We start from the raw sequence: 24,938 nt of genomic DNA, 5'->3' as shown, positions 1-24,938 counted from the left end.
TAAATTATAGGGCTTCCCTGGTGGCGCGGTGGTTGAGAGTCCGCCTGCCGATGCAGGGGACACGGGTTCGTGCCCCGATCCCGGAAGATCCCACATGCCGCGGAGCGGCTGGGCCCGCGAGCCATGGCCGCGGAGCCTGTGTGTCCGGAGCCTGTGCTCCGCAACGGGAGGGGCCACGGCAGTGAGAGGCCCGCGTACAGCAAAAAAAAAAAAAAAAAAAAAAAAAAAAAAAAGATAAATTATAGTTAAAATGGAGGGGAAATGGGAGGAAATGCATCAAAAGGCTAATGGTGGTTATCTCTAAGGGATGAAGATTATGGATGTTAATTATTATTTACTTTATGATTTTAGGTATTCCTAATTGTCTGAAATGAACATGTATTGACTGTAAGATTAGAAAGAAAACAATGTGTCTTTAAAAATGAAAAAAATTAATAAAATGAAATGAAATATAAAGAAATACCAAAATATACAATGCATATGATGGACTGCCAGGACAGACATATTGGGGCAGATTTCATGGAGGAGGTGGAATTTGTGATGGACCTTGAGATTTGCCTGACTCATGTCTGTGATATCTACATAGCATCTCTAATTTAGGAATCTGATTTAATTCCACGGGACACCTACCACTAATGTCTAATGCTATGGGGATGGTGTCACCTCCATGTGAATGGTGTCCCCTGAAGCTGTGCAAGGAGGCAACACTGTCAATCACTCTATAGCATATCAGGGCTTTGCAAGTTCAGGGTCTGATCTGTTTAAAAGTAGTTTATGGAAGTCATAAATATAAAGCACCAATAAATTTGTCACTTCCATGAGTATCCCTGCTGTACACTGTTCCCTTGTTCTCCAGTTTTAAATAGTTCCCAAATTTTCATGTATCAGCTACAAGTTTAAGTTCTCTCTTGCAGCTATTTATATCATACTGCTTGTGTAAAATAAGACTCCTCTCCTCATTCATAAAATGAGGATGATAACAAAACCTTGTCCTACTTACCTAAAAATAGTTTCCTATCTGCAAAATGGGGCTAGTAATACCTACCCTATTGATTTCACAGGGCTGTTGCAAGCATCAGAAGGGATACTATGTAAAAGCAGGTTGAAACTCAAAGTGTTACACAAATCAGAGGCATCCCTATAGCTCTGCCTAGCACTGGAACCAAATCATTTGTGAGACAAGTACCAAGCTGTCCACTACAATATGTGTGACCATGAAGGGGTATGATATTTACTAGTCTGTGGACCTACAAAAATGTTTGTGCTACATTTTGTGTTTACTGTTTTTATGAATAGCTATTTTTAAGGGAGTTGGCAAAAGCCTGTGCAACTAGTGTGACTACTTACAAGCCTGCCCACAAATGGTCGAGTGTTTAAAGCAAGAAGGTGAATTCTATTTCTCCTCTCTTATTCTGCTCATTTTCCCATTTCTTTCCACAAAGGGTGACCTTGTTCAGAGCAGAATTGTAGATAGAATACTTTTCTAGTAGATACTTTCTTTTTACCTCTTAGGCTGACTCCAGTTTGAATGCATTTGGTATGATCATTGGAATTTTCTTCCCAGAAGTGAAAGGGGTATTGTAATACTATTCTGAGGGATGAAATGCATTCTATTGCAGGAACCAGAAACCTGGGTTCTAGTCCCAGCTTTTGAGTGAGTTTAGGTCAATCACCCCTCTCTCTGGGGCTTTAGTCTCCCCCTCTATAAAATTATCTAAAAATTTTTCATATGGTTAATTTTTTTCTATAATGTAGTTGATTTGGGGGGGGCAGAGAACAGCTTTATTGAGATATTATTTACATACCATACAATTCACCCATTTACAGTGTATAGTTCAATGGTTTTTAGGATATTCACAGATATGTGCAGTCATCACCACAGTCAATTTTAGAACATTTTCATCTCAAGGAGAAACCTCTATCACTCATCTACCCCTGCAAACTCCTCACCCCTACACCCCAAGTAACCACTAACCAACTTTTCATCTCCATAGATTTCCTATTCTGAACCTTCATATAAGTGGAATCATATAATATGTAGTCTTTTGTGATTGGTTTCTTTCAGGTAGCATAATGTTTTCAAGATTCATCCATATTGTTGAATATATCAGTACTTCATTCCTTTTTTATGGCCAAATAATATTCCATTGTATGGATATATCACATTTGTTTATTCATTTGTCTGTTGATGGACATTTGGGTTGTTTTCACTTTTTGGCTATTATAAATAATGCTGCTATGAACTTATATACAAATTTCTGTGTAGGCATGTTTTTGTTTCTCTTGGTGAAATTCTATATTTAATTGTTTGAGGAACTCCCAGACTGTTTTCCAAAGTAGATGGACCATTTTACATCCTCATAAGCAGTATATGAGGGTTCCACTTTCTCATCATCTTCACCAATACTTGTTAGTATATGGCTTTTTTATTTCTAGCCATCTTAGTGGGTGTGAAGTGGTATCTCATTGTGATTTTGATCTGTATATCCTTGATAACTAATGATGTTGAGTATCTTTTCATATGCTTATTGGCCATTTGTGTATCTTCGTTGGAGAAATGCCTTTTCAGATACTTTCCCATTAATGTAATTATTTTTTAGAGAATAAGTAACAGGAGAGAGAAAACTATCTCATTGACAGATCTTTTAATGCTTGAAAACAAAAATATAATTAGCTAAGCTAACTTTAAAGTCTTTAAACTTTTGACCCGAAGTTTGTTTTTAAGCATATTAGAAAATCTAAATTGGTCCTAAATCATATTGTTTTCCCATTATGTGATTTTTATAGTAGTTGCCCTATTAAAAAGGCATATGTCATAATCAGCGTTCTACTCCAGCATTCTGTTTCAGATGTTAAAGGTTCTTTGTGAGGAAATATGCTTATTTTCTGTGATGGTGGTTCTCAAACTGTGGTCTGCCTACCCCTTGGGGTCACCAAAACCGTTTCATGAGGTCCACAACGTCAAAACTATTTTCCTAATAACATTAACTATTATTTGCCTTTTTCATTATGTTGACATTTGCACTGATGCTACAAAAGCAATGGTGGGTAAAACTCCTGGTGCCTTAACATAAATGAAAGCATTTGCACCAAACTGTAATAATAGCCATTATACTGTTCGCTGCCAAGCACTAGCAGTAAACAAACAAACAAAAAAATAAATTAAATTTCAGATGCCATTTTCACTTAAGAATGTTCTTAATGAAACAATTACACATCTCAATTTTATTCAGTCTTGACCCTTGAGTACATGTCTTTTTAATATCTGTGATGAAATGGGAAGTACACATAAAGCCCTTGTGCGGCATACTGAAATAGGGGGCTATGAGGAAAAGCACTTGTTCCTTGAGTTACAAGCTGAACTAACTGCTTTTTTCATGGAACACCATTTTGACTTAAAAGAATGACTGGTAAACAAATTATAGCTATTCAAACTTGGGTATTTGGTAGACATTTTCTCAAAAATGAATGAAGTAGGTCTGTCACTTCAAGGAAAACAATTGACGGTATTTGTAGCCAGTGATAAATTTGAGCTTTCAAGCTTTAGGAACCTTGTATCTGACACTGTGAACTTGACAGCTTCCCAGTGTTTAAAGACCTTGCCAATGAGATCAGTGGTAATATTAAAGAATGTGATTTTTGTTTGTTTGTTTGTATAATATGTGTCAACATTTGGAATACCTGCATAACTTCACAGAAGTTATCATTCAATATCTTCTGAATGATAATGCATGATGTTATAAAATCATGCATAGGTAAAATGTCCATTCAAAGTGTGAGATAGATAAATTGATTTTAATATAACAGCATATGAAAAGGTCAGCTTTTAGATTCCAACTAACCTTTAAGAAACTACAACTTGTCAAGTTTTGGTGTAATATCAAAGACTGTCCATAATCATCTGAAAAGACTGTTAAAAATTCTCCTCCTGGGCTTCCCTGGTGGCGCAGTGGTTGAGAGTCCACCTGCCGATGCAGGGGACACAGGTTCGTGCCCCGGTCCAGGAAGATCCCACGTGCCGCAGAGCGGCTGGGCCCGTGAGCCATGGCCGCTGAGCCTGCGCGTCCGGAGCCTGTGCTCCGCAACAGGAGAGGCCACAACAGTGAGAGGCCCGCGTACCGCAAAAAAAAAAAAGAAAAGAATCTGCCTTCCAATGCAGGGGACGCAGGTTCCACCCCTGATTGGGGAACTAAGGTCGCACATGCCGTGGGGCAACTAAGCCCGTGCACCACAACTAGAGAAAGAAAACCTGCACGCCACAACTAGAGAGAAGCCCGCAGCCACAACACAAGATCCCACATGCCCCAACTAAGACCCAATGCAGCCAAAAAAAAAAAAGTTTATTTCTTACTCACTCAAAGTTCAAAGAAGGTTGGTGAAGCTCTCCTCCATTTGGTGACTCAGGAAACCAGGCTCCATCTCTTGTGACACTGCCATCTCAGTAAGTGGTTCAATCTCCACTACTCCCCATTGCAGAACAGAAGGAACCTATACATATCATTCGTGCTCACAGCTCCTGGGAGGGACTAGCCACATGGCCATAACCTGACAACAAAAGGAAGCTGGGAAGTACAGGGAAGCACATAGAATATAGGGTGAACACTATTTCTCTGCCACAAAATTAATTTATTTGGTGATCTGGTTAAAACAAATATAGTTCCCCAATGATCCAGATTGTCTCTCTCTCTCTTTTTTTTTTTTTTTTTTTTGGCCGGGCCATGCATCTTGCGGGATCTTAATTCCCCAACAGGGGGATTGAACCCGGGCCATGGCAGTGAAGGCACCGAGTCCTAACCACTGGACCACTAGGGAATTCCCCAGATTGTCTCTTAATCAGAGTAGTAACAGATCTATTTATCCCCCCATGGAATACAGGGTTTTATTAGTATTTAATTACAAGTAAATGTGAATTCTTTCCATTGTTTAAAAAAATACATGCTGATTTGTTTCCTTGTGTTACTTTAACCCTCTTGAGATTTCTTTTATGGTTTTGCTTTCATCATTGAGCATGTATTACTTCACACTTCTGTTAAAATATAATTTCCAACGAAAATAATCTCTTGACCATCCTTAGGGGAATATTAAGGAAAATTGAAAAACTCACTACTTGAATTCATATTCAAGAACACTTCTGGTATCAAATCCAACTCTTCAGACTACCCCTCAAGACCCTCCCTCAATAATCATCCCAGCCCTTCCAACACACACACATAAACACACACTTCTTTAGCTCGTTGTCTTCTTTGAAAACAGGTTTTCTCGCTTCCACCAAAACTAATTTCAATTCAAAACAAATTAATATCCATTTATTGACACACTACATCATTTGTTGTCAGCCACTTGATAACTTGTTAGCAATAATTATGTTCCAGATTCTCTGAAACAGTAATAATTTTAAATGCTGTAGTTTTTTTTTTTCATCAAATCACAGATTGTCATCTTCATTTTTATCCATGATCATCCTGCCTGGGACAGCCTCCCCTCTTGGATCATTTGAGTCTACCTTATCTACCAATGAAAAGTTGAGGACAACATAAATTTCTAGTAATAAGGTCATACAGAGCTAAGTAAGCTATAATATGCTGAGATTAGGTGGCTAATGAAAATGCCAGCAAGTAGACTCAATCAACATATATAAATATATATAATAAAAATATTATATAGGGTTTATTGACTGCTAACTATATGCATGGTGCTACATGATTTTATATCCACTACCTTATTTATTTCAGGCCATAATCCTATGAAATAGGTAAAACTATAATGCCCAATTAACAGATGAAGAAACTGAGGCTTAGAGAGGTAATTTGCCAGGTTCAAACAGCTGAAAAACAATACTGAACCCAGAACTGACTCAATCACAATGCTATTCTCTCCTACAGATATAAGAATAATGTAAAATTTTAGAAACTAGAGGATAAAAAACACTAGATATGTATAGTGGTTGCTGCCAACTGAGCTCAAATGTATATCCATTGAAAATATGATTTTTTAATTAAAAATTGGGAAAGTACACGACCTACTGTATAGCACAGGAAACTCTACTCAATATTCTGTAATAATCTATATGGGAAAAGAATCTGAAAATGAACGGATATATGTATATGTATAACTGAATTACTTTGCTGTACATCTGAAACTAACCCAATATTGTAAATCAGCTATACTCCAATATAAAATAAAAATTAAATTAAAAATAAAAATTGTTCAGATAAAAAAATTGGGGAAGTACAGAAAAATATGAAACAGGAAAGAACCTACCCATTATTCTACCATCCTAAACCAACAAGTTAATAATTTGGTATATTTTCTTCCTATATATCCTCTATGTGTACACGTACACAATTTTGCCTTCTGCATTGTTTCCAGTTATTATAACATAAGCCTTTCTCCATTAAAAACTTAAAAGCAGATTGAAGTTTTGTAAGTTAGTATTAGTTTGTTTTAGTTAGGATAAACTTCAGCTGTGAATGAAAGAAAGCCCCAAACACCAGTGCATTAAAGTTCATTTGTGCCTCAAATAAACATAGGCAATTTGGGGCTGTCATGATGGCATCATGGGACCAGCAGGAGCCAAGCTCCTTGAATTTTGCTTCTTCTCCATCCTCAATATGCAGCTTCTACACTATGACCCAAGATGACTTGTCTATCCCCAATTATCAAAGTCCCAGTCCATCAGCAGAAAGGAGAAAATGGAAGGAAGTAGCAGCTACCTCTTTTTAAGAATGCTTCCTGGAATTTACTTACACTATATTTATGCATATACCATTAGCCAGAACTCAGGTACATGGTCACATCTAACAGTGAGGGAGGCTGGGAAATGCAGTCTTTTTTCCAGGTGGCAACATACTTGGCTTAAAATTAGGGGTTCTACCACTGTAGAATAAGGAGAGACTGGATTCTGGAGAACAACTAGCAGTCTCCTTGTAGCTGAGTTCTTTTTCTTTCTATAAAAATTAAGTGGATTTTTTTTTTTTTTTTTTTTTTTGCGGTACGCGGGCCTCTCACTGTTGTGGCCTCTCCCATTGCGGAGCTCAGGCTCCGGACGCGCAGGCTCAGCGGCCATGGCTCACGGGCCCAGCTGCTCCGCAGCGTGTGGGATCCTCCCGGACGGGGGCACGAACCCGTGTCCCCTGCATCGGCAGGCGGACTCTCAACCACTGCGCCACCAGGGAAGCCCTAAGTGGATTTTTTAGTTTATTTATAATCCTCAGTATATTGTAAGCTCTTTCAAAACACTATCTCTTGAATTAGAAGGTATATGCACTATTTTTTGCATTCCTCTTCCCTCCCCAATATCTAATAAAATATTTGACATACAATAGAAACTCAGAAACAATCTAGGTTTTTTCTTACTATAAAGAGAATAATAATTTTTTTCACTACCTAGTATGTCTTACACACTTTATTTCATTACATCCCATTTTCCCTCTATGAGAACATGTATTATTCCCTCTGGGCATATGTAGAAAGTCTTCTCTGACTTACATAATAAGGAAGGAGACTCAGAGAAAAACAATTTGCCTGAAGTTATACAGCTAGTATTTGGCAGCACTGTCCAACTCCCAGATTCATCTATGCTTCCTATAGCACAGTGCATCCAAACTCAGAACATCATCAGGAAGAAATAAACAGTTCAGAGAAGCAGGAATTTTTATCTCTAACAGGGCAATCTATCAGTGATAGCTATTGGAATCATTGATGCTATCAGTCACAACCAATGACTGTCTACCAGAGAAAAGCAAAATTCCTTGAGTTTGAAAAGCTCTTTTAATTTTTCCCTCTATATCAATTATGTTTTCTTTCTTTGTCTTTTTAAATCAATTTTCCCAGACATGATTGTCTGGATTAATCATACTCTCAGGTTTTTAAAATTTTTATCTTTTTTATGGTAATTATGTTTTCTTAATAGGTTCTTAAAATTGTGCATTTATTTATTCACACATTCACAAATACTTTTTAGGGACCACTAACTACATTCCCAGGACTCTGACTCTGGGGACACAGGTGAAAGAAACAGTGCTTATTTGTAAACAGCTCACCTGGCAGTGAAATAGACAAGTAACCAGCAGCAACAATAACAAATTGCACTTGTATGCCTTAAGGGCAATACAGAGGTTAGCTCTTCAGCCAGCCTAGGGGAGTCAAGGAAGGTTTGCCATAGGTGACTCTTAAGGAAGATTTAGAACTAATTTAGAAGCAGAGTCCAAACTCAGCCAGGCAAAAAAAAAAAAAAACTGTGTGTGTGCGTGTGCGTGAGTGGGTGTGTGTCACACAGCACAAGGTAAAGGCATGTAGGGGAGAGAATGTGGGACATTGAACAAGTAGTTGGCAAATGCTCCTGGCAGTTACCGAATTCTTCATGTTGCCTGAGAATCAACCCAGAGTTTAACAATGCATATTTCTGGCCCCGTACCTCACGGTTTCTGATTCTATAGACCTCAGACAGGACCCAGGATTTTTTTTGGTCATACCATACAGCTTGTAGGATCTTAGTTCCCCTAGCAGGGATGGAAACCTCGCCCTCAGCAGTGAAAGCACGGAGTCCTAACCACTGGACCACCAGGGAATTCCCAATAAGTGGTGATTTTCTTGGGGATGGTGCAAGGACAGCATTTTGAGAAACACTGAAGAAGTAAAGGATGTCGGTGAAGGCAGGAGGTAAGGTTAGTAAAGCAGGCAAAGATACAACCCGTCTGGCTCAGGAGTTTGAAGTATACTCTGGCGGCGGGACAGAACATTTTAAGCAAAACAGTCAATGACGTGACTAGATTGTTGTTTTAGAAAAATAATTCCAGGTCTAGTTTTCAGGAAAGACCGTCTGGGAGACTGGGGACCTTAACCAATGCAGTGAGGATAAAGATGGAAAAATGAGAATGTTTTTGAAAGATATTTTGGAGGTAGAACATCCTGGATTTGAATTTGAATGTGGTGGTGGGGAGGGGTGACTGAGTAGGCGGAGTTTAGGATACTTTTTGAATTACTGCAAAACTGGAAAATGGGTAGACAGATCAGTCTAAAAATAAAAAGACAATTACAGCATGAGGCTGAGAAAGTCCAGTAAAAATATTGCTAGTAAATTTAAAGATCTTTCTTATCTGAAAAAAAATTTAAACCTGTGTTTGATTTAGTTTCTGAAACTTAACAAATAAAATCACCATTTTATTGTCATGAGAGTTTCCTAAAACCAGGCATTATAACCTCAGGTTAAACACTGGTCCCAAGCAAAACTCTTCTATTTCAGGCATTGTCTGATCACTCCTTCTAGCACTATAGGGCACCTCAAAAGAGGATCATTCTTCCTTTCCTATCTATGGGGGAATGAGGGAGAAATTAATTCTCTGTCCTGAAGCAGACATTTTCTTCCTGAACTACATAAGAACGTTGCTAACTCATTACAGAATCAGTCTACAGGTGTATAAAATGTCCTGGGTGCTTTTAAAATTTGTTATTTACATTAGTGGGTCACACATAAAGGTACTGATAAAAGGATAAAATCCACTCATATTAGAAATACATATGCATGAGAGAGTTTCTCAGAAATAAAGGATATTGCTGGGCTTCCCTGGTGGTGCAGTGGTTAAGAATCTGCCTGCCAGTGCAGGGGTCACAGGTTCGAGCCCTGGTCTGGGAAGATCCCACATGCCATGGAGCAGTTAAGTCCGTGCACTACAACTACTGAACCTGTGCTCTAGAGCCCATAAGCCACAACTACTGAGCCCGCGTGCCACAACTGCTGAAGACCACGTGCCTAGAGCACGTGCTTCGCAATGAGAAACCTGCACACCACAAGGAAGAGTAGCACCCCCTCGCCGCAACTAGAGAAAGCCCATGCGCAGCAATGAAGACCCAACACAGCCAAAAATAAAAAATAAAATAAATAAATTTATAGGAAAAAAAATAAAGACTATTGCTCCTGGAAGCTGGTAAGACTGTCTTTATGTGATTACCTAAGAAAAGGACATTGTATCAATAATTTTCAAGTCAGGGCTTACCACCCTGCCATGGTCACAGCCTCAGCAGCTGACAGGGACTGGATGAAGTGATGTTTATGGAGTAATAACTGGCACTAAGAATAAAACAGACTCATAACTAGAAGGGTCTAATTATACCTTTAGGAGTCAGACTAGTCATTCTGGTTTGCCCATGATGTAGCGACTGGTCAGGCTGGCAGTTACAGGAGGTCCGTAACCTTGATCCTAGCAGCTGAATGCTGTCTCAGGTTCTTATTGAGAGAAAATGATAGCTACTTGCTCTTTCTCAAGAACATTTCATTTGCTTTTGTTGGTAGAAAATTCTTGAAAATCAGTCTTGCCTACCACCTCCTCCTATGCTCCCATACTCTTAGAAGCAGAACCATAAAGACTGGATTCCTTGCCATCAAGGAGCTTACCATCTAGGGACATAAAAAGGTCCTGTACACAAAGTACCAGGCAATACTGTGATATCTAACTCTGAAATGATAAAAATAAAGTCCAATAGGACTAAAGAGGAGAAAAGGATCACTCTGGGGTGATCAGGAAAGTTTTCACAGAGGATTGGAGCTGAGTCTTGAAGTGTACAACCTCTGCTTAACTGAATTCAGGTATCTGCTTATATTAGTTTTCTAGTTATGTAACAAATAGCTGTAAATTTAGCAGCTCAAAACAATATTTATTTACTAACTCTTAGTTCTGTAGGACAAAAGACTGGGCAGGCTCAACTGGGCTCTCAGCTTAGAGTATCACAAGGTCAAAATCAAAGTGTTGGCCAGGTGGGGCTCTTTTCTGGAGGCTTTTGGAAACAATCTGCTTCCAACTTCATTTGGCTTGTTGGTAGAATCTAGTGTCTGGCAGCTGGTTGTCATCCAGGGGCCACTGTCTGCTCTTAGAGACTACCCACCTTCCTTCTCACATGGCCTCCTCCATCTTCAAAGTCAGCCATGGTAAACTGAGTCCTTACACTTCCAATCTCTGCTTCTTCTGCTACCGACCAGAGAAAAAGCTCTGCTTTTAAACAGCTCTCTGTGTCTTAAGGGCAACTAATTTGGGACCATAATTATAGCTGCTTCACACCACTACTTATAATAGTTTTGACTGAATAATCAGGGACAGGAATCTTGAGGGACACCTTTAGAATTCTGCCTATCCCACGTTATTCTGTAAACGTACCTTAAGGTGTCTATCAATTCAATAATCAACTGGCCACTTATTAAGCACAGTGTACCAGTTACGGTTATACTAAGTGGAATCTTAATTTTTGTTTGAAAGATTTTTTCGGGTGCTTCAAAACTTGAAGTCTACTCCAGGTTTAAACAAAAGCAAAATATTTTCAATAAACGAATATAACATATTTAAATAGTATTTCAAAATGTTTCAGTGAAGACATATAAGAGCATTACTTAGAGAGCTGTTAAAGCAACACACACAACTTTCTGCCTCATTTCTGCTCCATAGGGAGAAGACTGCTTCCTATTTTGCCCACCCTCACCCCATGCATAAAGAATCACCACCATAATGACTCAACGTCATCCCTTTATCCACAATCTTCTCTCTGTTCTCTTTTAGTTCTGGAACTTTCACATACATAATGCCTTCCTATCCATTATGCCTATGAACATTTCACATACACTTCGAGACTTTGCCCAAATCCTGCTTTCTCCATGCTTCTGACCATACCTACATTTTTCTTCTGTGCAATCCATTTGGTAATCAGTAGTATCACTGGGCTATATCACTTCTATTTCAATCTTCATTTATACATACATATACACACACATATATTTTTTAAATTTTCAAATGACGTCTTTTTTTATATTACTCCAAAGTATTCAGTGCAGGAAAGGCATTGAAAAATATTTGTCGTATTACTAAATTGCTCTGACTGGAAAAATCTGACAGTTGCTCATGATTTACTTCTGTTGATGTTATCTACCTAGTTGTTAGATTCCTTAAATATTTTTAAACGAATCAGCGTTTTAACCAACAAGCAATCACCTGGTTGTGGCTGAGGCCCTGTGTTTTCCATTTACGAAGAGGCTTTTTTCTGACGCTTGTAAGAAAGCAGGCAGGTGTCACTGGCAAAGCCCATTAACAATACTCAGGAAATAAAAATAGAATCTGGGTAATAAAGTCTAACCTTTTTTTTTCCTTTCCTTCGTGCTTAGTCTGGTTTCACTTGCTCACAGGGTGCTGTGTGCAGAAGCCCTGCCCCCGGCACCTCAGACCAGAGATCCTGGTGTGACGTGGCTGCACCCCACACTTCAGCTTCGGGACCGTGTGCAGAAGCGGCAAACTACACCCAATTCAAGATGGCGGTGGCAGGCCGTGTGCAGAGACGCTGCACCCGGCACCGCGCCCGGCTCAGCCAATCCCTCCGCCCACTCCCTGCGGGAACTCCACTCCCTTCCGTTCACCGACTGCCAAGCTCCCTATGAAGCAGCCCCGCCCACGCCCACGGCCTGTCCTGAGAGCGTGTGCTCTAGCGCGCAAGGCTGCACCTCTCCATTCTTTGATTAAAGGATAGAACTTTGCTTTGAACCAAACTTGGTCTTGTTCGATTGGCTCCAATGACACCGGGCAGGAGGACCCTTGTTGGGGACCCACTTGAAGGGGTTGATAAATCCTTTGATATTACCAAGCGAATGACTATAAAATGCTCTGGAACTAAGAAGCATGCTTTTCTTCTTTCCCAGCTCTATTGAGGTATAATTGACATATAACCTTGAGTAACTTTAAGGTGTACCACTTGTTGATTTGTGAGAGCCATTCTTTTTTTTTTTTTTAAAGGTCTTCCCAGGGCAGGGAGCCTCATCTTCATTCAGGGCTCTGCAGTGGCTCCCCACCCTTTTATTTAAAATATTTATTTATTTATTTGGCTGTGCCGGGTCTTAGTTGTGGCATGCAGGATCTTCGTTGCCGCGTGTGGGATCTTCGCTGCCGTGTGCAGGATCTTCTATTTGCAGCATGCGGGATCTTTTAGTTGTGGCATGTGGGATCTTGTGCCCTGGCCAGGGATTGAACCCGGGCCCCCTGCATTGGGAGCGTGAAGTCTTAACCTCTGGACCACCAGGGAAGTCCCTGTGAGAGCCATTTTTATTAATAACTTTCTAGCTTAGATTTTCTGTGATTATCCATTTTCTTTCTCTCAGTTTATACGATGAAAGCAGTAGCTGCCCATCAAAATCTTCTTCCTTATCAACGGCTGTGCTTGAAATCAGCTGCTCAGTCTGGAAACACATTTCCCAGCAGATCCTGCAACCACATGTGGCCATGTGACTAATTTTTGCCAATAAAATGCAAGAAAAAATGATATGTGCTGTCATGGGTGTAGCTCTTTCAGAAAGTGTTTACTCGTTATTTCCCCATCCTCTAACTGAACATAGACATCAAGGCCCCAGGGAAGCAGAATCTCAGATGGAGGAGCTTGGGGCTACAATTCTCCATGTGGAAGAGAGCTGCTGCTGACTTGGAATATTCTCCAATTTATTAGTGATAAACTTCTGCTGGATTTCAGCCACTGTATTTTAGGGTCCATTTGTTTCAACAATTTAGCCTTCCCTAACTAGTACACTTCATTTTTGTATTTTCTCAAGTATCCAATAGATATGTAGCGTGGCTCCCACAGCATACGCTTATTTAGAAATCATCCAAAGGAGATGAGACCCAAGTGATCACTGAGGAAAATGCCACCCAGCTCTGATTCTGAAGAATAGCTGTTTTCATCTTTGTAAAAAGAAACTATTTATAGTAATTGAAAGCAGAACTTCTCGTTAGCAATAGCCCTGAGGCAATGTGGTTAGGGTTTTGATCAGTTTGTGGCTTATGGTCAAGGAGACTTGCTGGATGGCCCATCTCTGCCTCATCAGAAAAAGGTAGAAAAAAACCTAAATTCTCTTCTATTTAAGGCCAGAACAATGTCCTCCCATGTCAATTTCCTCTAATTTAAATTCTTCTCAGGTGTTACATCTTCTGGGAAGGGTTTCCTGACCACCATCCTCTCCCCACTAATGCTAGGATGAGATGTCTCATCTCAAAGTATTCCCAGGACTCTTTGTAAATCTCTATCATTGCTCTCACCACACTCATGCCGATGCCTCCTCACCTCCCACTCCAGTTAGTCAACCCCTTGAGTGCAGGGACATTCATCTTTGTGGTCCCTCTGCCTAGTACAGTGCCTGAAAAACAGTAGCTGTTTCATAAATGATGGTTGAATGAACAAATGAATTTAAGGGCCTCACTGGATGGTATTTATCTGCTTATTCCCACAGGAGACAACAACATAATAGTTATCACTGACATCATTTCCAAGCCCCCCTTGAAATCTTTTTTTCTCATTTTTGTTACCATGCCTAATTACTTTCTACTTGTTGAGTCCTTCACTGCCTTTGCTTAGATCAGCCAGATTTATGTGCATTCTTAAGAAATTCCCTTGAAAAAGTCTCTCTGGATTATAATTTTTCATATTCTCAGTTCTTTACCATATGGACACATCGTGTCAAGAGTTAGCCCTGAGGTGTAAAGAGAGACCTGCACAGAAGTCAGGAAATCTTGAGTCTCTTTTATCTCTTAATGCCCCGCCAAAAGGCTGCTGTAAAATGACAGTGAGTGAATTAGAAAAGAGTAAGTCTTAGACAAAATCCTACTTAGAAATCATAATAAATTTTAAAACAGATAAAAGCATAGCTCAGTACGGGGCCTCTCAGAAGCTGAGTTTGAACAACACAGCCTAGATCATCTCAAAGTTCCCTTTCACCTGTAAAAGCCTGAAATTCTATGTAAATTAATTGTTCTGCACTTTTTGTATGCAAATGATGTGGTCTTTGGTACCTTCAAATCTGTCAAATAATAAATGGTTCTGTGTATTAGCTGTATCTAATAAAATTATCTTCTGTTGACAAAGCATTTTACAGGGAGATTTATAGAGGCAGTGGGGCACTGGGGTTACCAGCATGGACTTTGGAGTAAGACACAACTGAATTCAAATCCTAACACCTAAAGGAACTAGCACTGTGACTTGGGCAGGCTACTTAATATCTCTAAGCCTCAGTTTCCTCACCTGTAAAAGGGGGATGAGAACGCCTGCATGACTGGCTGTTGGAAGGATGAAATGGGATGTTGTACACAGAACATTTAGCAGCACAGTACCTGTCATAGGCTACAATCTCTATAAAAATTAGCTGTGGTTAATTCACATTCATTATTTAATTTAATCCTCACAATGTTCGTGTTATTACTATTCTTATTTACAGAAAAAGTTGAGACTCCAAGAAGTGAATTGACTGGCCAAAATTCACCCAGGGAGGGCTCTTTCAACTACCCGACTCAGGAAAGAACTAAGACAAACAAAAGGGAAGAGTCCTGGCTGGGGGCCACAAGAGCAATACCTGTCAACCACACAGCAATGACCCCAGACAAGGTAGGGGTGGAGAGGAGGATTCCAGAGACAAATTTTACCAACTTATAATAGTGTGTGAGACTGAGACATTGTCTAAGCAGGGCCCAAGCCAGGATGTCACAGTGAGCTCTCCACCCAGGCAACTCCACATTCCATGACGGGGGTGGGGTCTCTCCTCCACCCCGCTCAGGCTTCTGCACATAGCAGGTGCTCATTGAACATTTGCTAAGTGGCCTGGGTAATAATGCTTCTTTTTTATCTCTCCCTCACCCCCATAATTTGGAAGACTTTCCTTGCCCTTAAAATCATGAGGTAAAAGGACTTTGCCTCTTCCTCAATAAAAAAGAGTTGGGGGGGTGGAGAATCTTCCCTGACAATTCAATTTTGTATAAAGTACCTGATGGATCCTGGCAATTATTCCATTAACTGTACTTTAAACAGCAGCTCTGGCCTCCCTTCCTTTCTCCTCCTCCTTCTTCCTACACTGAGGTCATGGTTCCTAATTTAGTCCATCATAATTTCTACCCACAGCAAGCTGATATCATCGCAAGCAAGCACAGCCCCAGACTTACTCTAAGGCAGAGAGACAGAGACCCAAGAAAGAAAATGAAGGCTTATATTCATTCCTCCCTCCCTCCCCTGCCCAGTCACTTGCTTCTTGTCCTAATGTATCATGGAGCCTGCTCTTTTACAAAAAAATCAGAAGGACATTGCAGAGACACAGACTGAAATTCCCTTTTTTTTTTTTTTTTTTTTGCATTACACGGGCCTCTCACTGTTGTGGCCTCTCCCGTTGCGGAGCACAGGCTCCGGACGCGCAGGCTCAGCGGCCATGGCTCACGGGCCCAGCCGCTCCGCGGCATATGGGATCCTCCCAGAATGGGGCACGAACCCGTGTCCCCTGCATCAGTAGGCGGACTCTCAACCACTGCGCCACCAGGGAAGCCCTGAAATTCCCTTATTTTGACAGTATATTTTAATATATATTTAAAATACAAGAGGAAGTGCAAATATTTCTGTCTTGTTCGCTCTAAGAGATTCATGTATTTGAGTTGTTTTCATTTTAAAGAAAATATGAAAAACAAAGGACCGGAAGGGTTAAGTAATCACAGAACGGCCTGTCCTCATTAGTTGTGTGAAATCCCCACTGCATCACAGGGACAGCATGTTAAATCAATAGAGACTTGAGCTGTTAATTTACAAAAAGGAAGAGATGTTTGAACTAAAATAGTCTATGTAGAGTCTCTGCCCGTAGGGAACGGAAGCCCCTTTAATTTCAGGTCTTTCTACAATGAGGTAAGTTCCAGGAAGGTAATGAGCCGCTTTACAAAATTTCATGCTCTTTTGTGGGGGAAGGAGGGAATACTTTGTTGACACAAAAGCTTTAGTTTTGTACAGCACTGAAGTTACAATAAGGTGATAAGAGGTATAGGTGTATATACAGGTGTATATAGGTGAAGGGTGATGAGGGTGGGGTGGGATTAGGGAGATGGGAGCACATCAAGGTCAGGAACAGGTAAACCTCTTGCCCTTTGTTACTTTTTATTCCATCTGCTCTCCTTCCCTGGGCTATGCCTCTGCACTCAAAGTCAAGGAGAGGAGATGCCACTTTTACTTCTAACTGATCCATGGCCATCTTTTTTTTCATTCCCTTCCAGGAAGAAGCTGAGAAAGAGACTGCTTTACATTGCATAGACTCATGACCAATAACTTGAAAAAAATTTTTATTGAAATATAGTTGATTTACAATGTGTTAGTTTCAGATGCACAGCAAAATGATTCAGTTATACACACACATATATATATGAATATATATATATTCTTTCTTCATGATCAATAACTTTTAATCGGGTTTGCATGATCAAATATTTGCAGGGTCTAGTGAGGACCACCAGGGTGATAAAATAAAGGGCAGCTTTTACTAGAAGTCACTTCCCGATACCACTTCTTGGTGGGTCTGTTCCTTGTGAACTGTAATAGGTGTCATCATCCTGATTACCTTTTACACATACAGATTGTGGAAATCCACAGGGTGGAGGACTAGGCAGTTTTCAAACAAATGTCAGCAGATCTAATTTCTCATGAGTTCCTCCCTTCCTTTTTTCTCATCCTTGTTTATGACCTCTTCAAACTAAGAGGGTTCTGCAGCTGGCTGGGGACTTACTTCTTATCTAAAAAAAATTCCTTACATTCTTAGAATGACCATGAGTTCTAAGCTTCCATCACTGAGTTTTCCCCCCGGGAGAAGTGAACAGCAGCTCCCCGCTGGTTTCCCCTGCGCCATCAGAGTGGGTATGAAGGAAGAGAAGGTGTTCCTCCACCCCATCACTTCCCAAAGGACCTCCCTCTCCCAAAGAGCAACTGGTCTCCTCTGGGGAGGGGCTGGAGAGGCAGGCTGGGATTTTGAGATCAGAAAGACTATGCTCCATCAGCCTCATTTTTTTCTACCCTTGTCTCTCCCTGCTCCCTGCCACTTGGTCTGTGGATGGGCCCACTCTGGTACTGAGCCAGTCCTCACCAGGGCAGGCAAGCGAGTAGCAGCCACCCACCACCTCCCATCCCCTCAGTGATGCTCAGGGAACAGTCTGGGGGTATAGGAGCAAACTTGGTCCTTATCTGGCCTATTAAGTATGGCACCTCCTCTATTCTAGAGTGTGATTCTCAGCCTTCCCTGCCTTAGAATTCTCTGAAGAGTTTTTTAAAATGCTCAGCCCTGGGTCTACTTTAGAGCACTTGAAACCAAATCTCTGGAGGTGGGGACCAGGCAAGTGTGTTTTTAAAGCTCCCGAGTCAGAGAGGATGTGCTTCCTACTGTCCAATGCCAGCTTCAGGCACTTGTCAAGTCTGCCCCTTGGAGCTGGGCCTGGAGTGATGGCCCTGTCATAGCCAAATGCTGCAGGCGATCTCACCGAGACCTCCCACATTCACTTCTGGTCTTCCTTGTCTTGCTGTCCACCAGCCCTGGATGTCACCTTCCTCTTGCTCAGTCAGCACTTCCTCTGGAGACAGAGTCTGGCCGTAACTCCACTCAGCTCTGCCTCATCTCTGTCAGGATGGCCGAGGCCGTGCTGACCCACAGAGGCTCTCTCACAGCTCACCACAAGCTCTGTCTGGAGCTTCTCTTCCTGCACTTTCTTCATCCAACATTTACTGAGCATCCATGATGTGTCAGACTCAGTGCCAGCTGCTTTGTGTTATTACCACATTTAATCCTTATGACAGCTTATGAGGAAGTATTGTTTTTGCAGCTAATGAGACAGAGATCCTGAGATGATCGAAATCTTGCCCAGGGTGTCTTACTCCAGGTTGGACTTTCAAGTACAAGTCTGGCTGACTCCGAAGCCTGTGGTCTCACATTGCCGTGCTGCTCCTCAGTGATAGAGACATGGTTTCTGCCTGGAAGTGTTCACAGTCTAGTCTGGAAGACACACAGTGGCGACAAGCATGAGGGAAGGACGAGATGTGGGCTGTGGGAGGCGCATCTACCCAGAGAAGGAGTCATCAAGAAGATAACACCTCGAACTGAACCCTAAAAGATGAGTCAGGTTTACTCAGACGAAGAGAGTGAGAACCCCTCTTACACAGCTGAGGACGCCAGAGAAATCAAGGCTTCCTCAGGGACCTGCAAGAAATTCAATACGGTGGGAGGATGATGTGGAGGAAAGGGGAAGAGATGAAGATGGACAGGCAGGAAGGGCAGGTCACGACCCTTTAAGTCAGGCTAGTAAATTTTGCACTTTATTCTGAGGACAATGGGTACCAATGAAGCATGTTAAGCAAAAGAGAGATAAAAATCAAAGCTGTATTTAGGGGGAAGGATTGGCAAAGGACATGCATGACTAGAGGCAGGGAGAACAGTTAAGATATTATAGTGCAGATTCTCGTGAGAGGTGATGGTGACCGGAACGAAGACATTAACAGTGAAATGGCAAGGAGCGAAGAAAATTAGGAGCTCTTTAGAAGGCAGATGCAACTGGACTGATGACAGACTAAATATGGTGGATGAGAAGAAGGAAGAGTCAAGAACGAGCCCCTTCCTTGAGATAAAGAACAGGGGAAGAGGAGTAGGTTGGGGAAAGCTGGTGAGGTTTTTTTGAACATGTAAGTGGAGGGGTCCAATGGACAGCTGAATATGAAGGTCCAGAGTCCAGGTAAGGTGTCTAGACTGGAGATCTAAAATAGGAAGTCATCAAGGTGGTCACTGACTCCAAAGATATAATTAGGTGTCCAGAGAGAGTGGGTGGGGTGAGGAGGGCTGCATCAGCAATGACCACTAGAAGAGACCCCACCTTCCATCTAGACCTTGAGCCTTATTATTATTATTTTATTATTATTATTATTTTTTTGCGGTACGCGGGCCTCTCACTGTTGTGGCCTCTCCCGTTGCGGAGCACAGGCTCCGCACGCGCAGGCTCAGCGGCCATGGTGCACGGACCCAGCCGCTCCGCGGTATGTGGTATCTTCCCGGACCGGGGCACAAACCCGTGTCCCCTGCATCGGCAGGCGGACTCTCAACCACTGCGCCACGAGGGAAGCCCTTGAGCCTTATTTTGATCCCTAGACTGCTTATTCAAGGCCCCAATACCCTGCCTTCTGGCCAATTTCTTTCCCTGAAGGAAAACACACTCCTCTTGGTGGCCACATCCATTTGCTGATACCCTCCGTGAACATTCAGCTCTTCCAGAACTACATCTCTGCTGGATCTAATTCCTGCATGATTGCTGCTGCCTGGAATCTCTCCATGCTACATACCATCCAAATAGGACACTACAGTACCACTATTTGCCCAAGCTTTCTTTTCCCTTTGGGCACTGTGTCTTGAATAGACCAAGCACTCTTGTGGGGCCAGCCTCTGGAATCAGGTGAGTTCCTTCCAGCCCAAATCCCATACCCTAAGTGGGGTTTACTCTCCTTCCCTTTTGGCCCAGGGCTCTGGCCTGATCCAGCATGCCTAACTTCACAGCCCATGGAACAGGAATGCAGGCTCCTGAAGATACTAAGACTGAGGCTGAAGCTGATGGAAGAAGCCTGGGGTGGGGGTGGGATTCCTCAGTCTATCCAGCTGCATGGAGCACGGGAAGAGGAAACACAGCAGAGGTGAACAGAATGGAAAAGTGGCACACCACTCTTTGCTCCCAAAGGAAACTTGCTGTGGAATACCTTAAATTAGGTCTCGGAAAAATGTGTTAGGCATCCCTATTGCCCTGGCTGGCTTTGGGTGTGGTTCTTTCCAATAGAGGATGATTGGTGGAGTTTTTCCAGCCCTATAATTCTCCTTGTGATAAGGTAGAATTAAAGCCGAAATGTGAGTTCATAAATTGCCTAGTTGGTGAATAATAGAGTCTAAATCTCCTCCAAAAAAGTTAAATACGAAATTATATTAAAATTCATAGCCATCTGCCAACAATGATCTAATTTGAAAATTGAATACATTAATTTTTAATCTTAGGTCAGCTTTCCCACTGCCACCTGTCCCTCTCCTCACCACCTCCCCCATCAGACAGTCAATGTGTGCTTGGAGAACTCGAGACCATTTTAAATATTAACTGGACCCAGACATACCTAGGAAGATGAATCCATACACACGCCTTCTCTTCTTCCACCTATTATTACTAGTATAGTTGGTCATATATTTCTAAATGTAGTTCTGGTTAAAAATAAATACAGAAGTAGAAAGCCAAGGCTGCATTTGAGGAAAAGATACTGTGCCAGTGTTTCAGCATCTGTGAGAGCATCTACTCTTTGACTTCCCTCCACAACTGCTCAGTTTGGGATGTAAAGAAAGTCTATAAGACAGGGTATAGGAATAGACACAGGCATGATAGGCTCAGGCCAGTTATCACCAGGAAGCTGACGTGATCAAGCATCCTCCAAGAGCAGGCAGACCAGGGCTGAATTAGCTAAGTCAGGAAGCTGCTATCAGCATTTTGAGAGGCCAGCATACTTCAGGAAAGGAGCTCTTCTGATGGAGACCCTCTGCTGAATGAGCTCTTTTCTGGATGAATTGAACCATGCATATGTTTTAGTGAGGTTTGCTCTCCTCAACATTGGTGTTCTCATCTTCTACGGCAAACCCACTCATGCTTGGGGACAGGTATACCAGGGTTCCAGGTACTGGCAACAGCATAGACCGTTATAGAGAGGACTAGGAACAGGGCAATGGATCCTGGCGATATGATAGACCATGTTCAGTGAAAGCAGAAGCCAAAGATGGTTGCTACTTGTTCCACGCCATTCTAAATAAACACCTGGATGGTTCACAGTCCAGGATCATTGAGTTAGGCATCCTAAAGGTCCTGGATCCAAAGGGCAGCTAGCAACAGCATAAAGCCAAAAAGGAGAAAACAGGTCCTAGAGGCCACCATCTGTAAATGCTGCCCACCAGTAGTTTTTTTTTTTTTTTTTTTCCGGTATGCGGGCCTCTCACTGCTGTGGCCTCTCCCGTTGCGGAGCACAGGCTCCGGACGCGCAGGCTCAGCGGCCATGGCTCACGGGCCCAGCCGCTCCGCGGCATGTGGGATCCTCCCGGACCGGGGCACGAACCCGTGTCCCCTGCATCAGCAGGCGGACTCTTAACCACTGTGCTACCAGGGAAGCCCCCACCAGTAGTTTTAAAAGCTACTGAATTTGTGTTCACCTGTGTTGGAACCAGTAATGCCCCTGGGACCTTCTGAAGAAACCAGTGTTGGCTGTTTAATAATATGTGATATGTGACTCAGGAAACCATAGTGATGAGGGTTCAAATATTTACTTTTACGTGGCTCCTAGCAAGAAGCCATAAAAAATGAGCTGGAGCTAGGTTCTTAAATGGAGATAAAAACCTCTGATGGAAGAATGACCTGTTTTGGAAAAATAAAGCTGATGGTGGGAAACGGGCTATGCCTGTAGGTTGGAGTCTCCTTCTAGTATGTCATAAGGTCGAGGGCATTCCAGGGCTGAAAACTCAGAATGTCAGCTAAATTTGGCACCTGCAAAGAGAAATTAGGTCATAAGTGCGATACTTTTGACCAAAGGCACTGTAAAAGAGGAAATTTAAAGTAGTCACTAGTAAAAAAAAAAAAAAAAAAGCCCATTATTAACCTCAGAAAAAACAAAAAGTAATAATGAAAAATAATAGTATACTACAATGCTCTGCTTTCCTTGCATGTGTATAATGATGTAAAAGCCAAATACTAATTTAACCAAAAATTATAATATATAATATGTAGGGAGAACTAGGGGGGTAAAACAGAGGGGATACCTGAAAAGAGTGCTAAATCCTCATTTACCAAAACAAGAAGTTAATACGTTTAAAATTGTTGAACCAGAGACTTCCCTGGTGGTCCAGTGGCTAAGACTCAGTGCTCCCAATGCATTGGGCCTGGATTCAATCTCTGGTCAGGGAGCTAGATCCCACAGGCCACAACCAGAGATCCCACACGTGACAACAAAGATCCTGCATGCCACAACTAAGACCCTGCACAGCCAAATAAATAAATAAAATAAAATAAAATAAAATTGTTGAACCAAAAGAGAATAGCACATGCATATTATTTTAAATATAGCAATGTGTGAATGCCAGAAAAAATAAGACTAGGAGGGGTGGGAAGGAATGAGGAAAGAAACTGCTGAATTTCGTTAGTATTTTAAGGCTATTTGATTTTTTAAAATTATGTGGATGTGCTCTTTAAAGCAATTTTTAAGTGGTCTTTCTCCAAAAGGACAAGACAGAACAGAACATCTTTACAGTCAAAAGTATGTTGAAAAAGCAAATTACTTCAAGCTCCAAATGCAGTTGATAAAATAGGAAAGAGTTAGTAAGTAAGAGTAAGGCCTATGGCGCTCTTCACAGTTTGATAACAGTTAAGTTTAATAATAAGAGGGCTTAATTTGTACCTAGATCTTACATGATTTTAAACTTGTTATTGCTTATCTATTATAATATAGATAGAATTTTTTTTTCTTTTTTTGGCTGCGTTGGGTCTTCGGTGCTGCACATGGGCTTCCTCTAGTTGTGGTGAGTGGGAGCTAATCTTCGTTGTGGTGCATGGGCTTCTCATTGTGGTGGCTTCTCTTGTTGCAGAGCACGGGCTCTAGGCACGCAGGCTTCAGTAGTTGCAGCATGCAGGCTCAGTAGTTGTGGCACACGGGCTCAGTAGTTGTGACTTGCAGGCTCTAGAGTGCAGACTCAGTAGTTGTGGCACATGAGCTTAGTTGCTCTGCGGCATGTGGGATCTTCCCGGACCAGGGATCGAACATGTGTTCCCTGCGTTGGCAGGTGGACTCTTAACAACTGTGCCACCAGGGAAGTCCTATGATAGAATTAATTAAAACTTCCTTTAAAAAGAGGTAGTTTGGGGACAGGAACATACTGAGTGGATCATGTTCTGTATACCTACTTCTTTATCCACACAGGAAGAACTCCTAACTAGTGGGTCTGTGCATCCATAAACATCATTGTTATTCATCAAGTGCCAGCTACCTGAAGAGCAAGCATATTGACTAGGAGGAATTAATCATCTTCTGCAAGACTTGAGACTATGATTGTCATGGATTTAATCTGCTTCTTTATTCCTAGCACTATTTCAGAAATGCTAAATGTAAAGGAATCTGCCCAAATATATCTTGGTGGCAGGTAACACCATTGAAGTAAAAATGCTGTCATCTTGAATGGATAACCAGTGTTGAGTGAAACTTCACTGTTTAACACAGGGTGTCAAACTCAGTACTATTAACATTTTGGGTCAGATAGTTCTTTGTTGTAGGGGTCTAAACTATGCATTGCAGGATGTTTAGCAGCATCCCTGGCCTCACACACTAGATGCCAGCAGCATCCCTCCTCCCCAGTTGTGACAACCAAAAAGTGTCTCCCGTAGCTCATCGAAGATTTAGGCTTAGTCTATATTATTAACTCTGCAGCAAAGAACATCTAAACAGTGATTAAAATTTATTATACCACTCTGCATCTGATAACTGAGACATGTGAAGTGAGAAGAGGTTCTCCCTAAAGTATAATTAGGTTATGTAAATTACCTAAGTATTTTTAAGTCTGGAATAAAACTGAAAATGAAAAGAATCCCATCATGACATCCTGACACACTGGTTAGATCTTTCTCCAGGGAGGGGAATCTTTCTCCCAACATCTTCATAATCTCTGCTTCAATTGAGTTTGCTTCAGCTTTCAAGAAACCTGGGGCAGAACCCATCAGGGTTTTCAGTGAGCAAAAGGCAGTCCAGTGAGGATTCCCTGGCCAGAATGAGGAGGACTGGATCTGGGACATAAATAGCTGCTTCATCATCAAAGCCTCCTGCCCAAGAGAAGGCTTTCATGAGAACTCGGGCTCATTGTGTGAAAATTCAGATGACTGAACTATAATTAGCTCGATTAGTCAACATTTTAATTCATAGGTTTCTGGCTTTGACATGCTCATTTCTCACAGAATTAAAGCTAATAATTCTGGAATCGTAATTGGGAGCTGAGTGCCAGCTTGAAGCTTGGGGAGCTCCCTCACTTCCTTGGCAAGCCCTGCTTCCAAGACTGCTGCTTCTTGGCCATGAATGAACCTGGCCCAGGAACCTTGCTT

General features: G+C 41.7%; 1 long non-coding RNA gene across 1 annotated transcript in view; it reads right to left on the bottom strand.

The window, feature by feature from the left end:
• Positions 1-17,191: 17,191 nt before the first annotated feature.
• Positions 17,192-24,938, bottom strand: part of LOC132502120 (uncharacterized) — a 42,226-nt gene continuing 34,479 nt past the window's right edge. Inside the window, exon 4 of the long non-coding RNA XR_009534395.1 lies at positions 17,192-18,793. This is a non-coding gene — a long non-coding RNA (uncharacterized LOC132502120). The remainder of the gene's footprint in view (positions 18,794-24,938) is intronic.

Source organism: Mesoplodon densirostris, chromosome 14 (assembly GCF_025265405.1).
Source record: "Mesoplodon densirostris isolate mMesDen1 chromosome 14, mMesDen1 primary haplotype, whole genome shotgun sequence".
NCBI classification, from domain to species: domain Eukaryota; kingdom Metazoa; phylum Chordata; class Mammalia; order Artiodactyla; family Ziphiidae; genus Mesoplodon; species Mesoplodon densirostris.
This window is presented reverse-complemented; position numbering and strand designations above follow the sequence as displayed.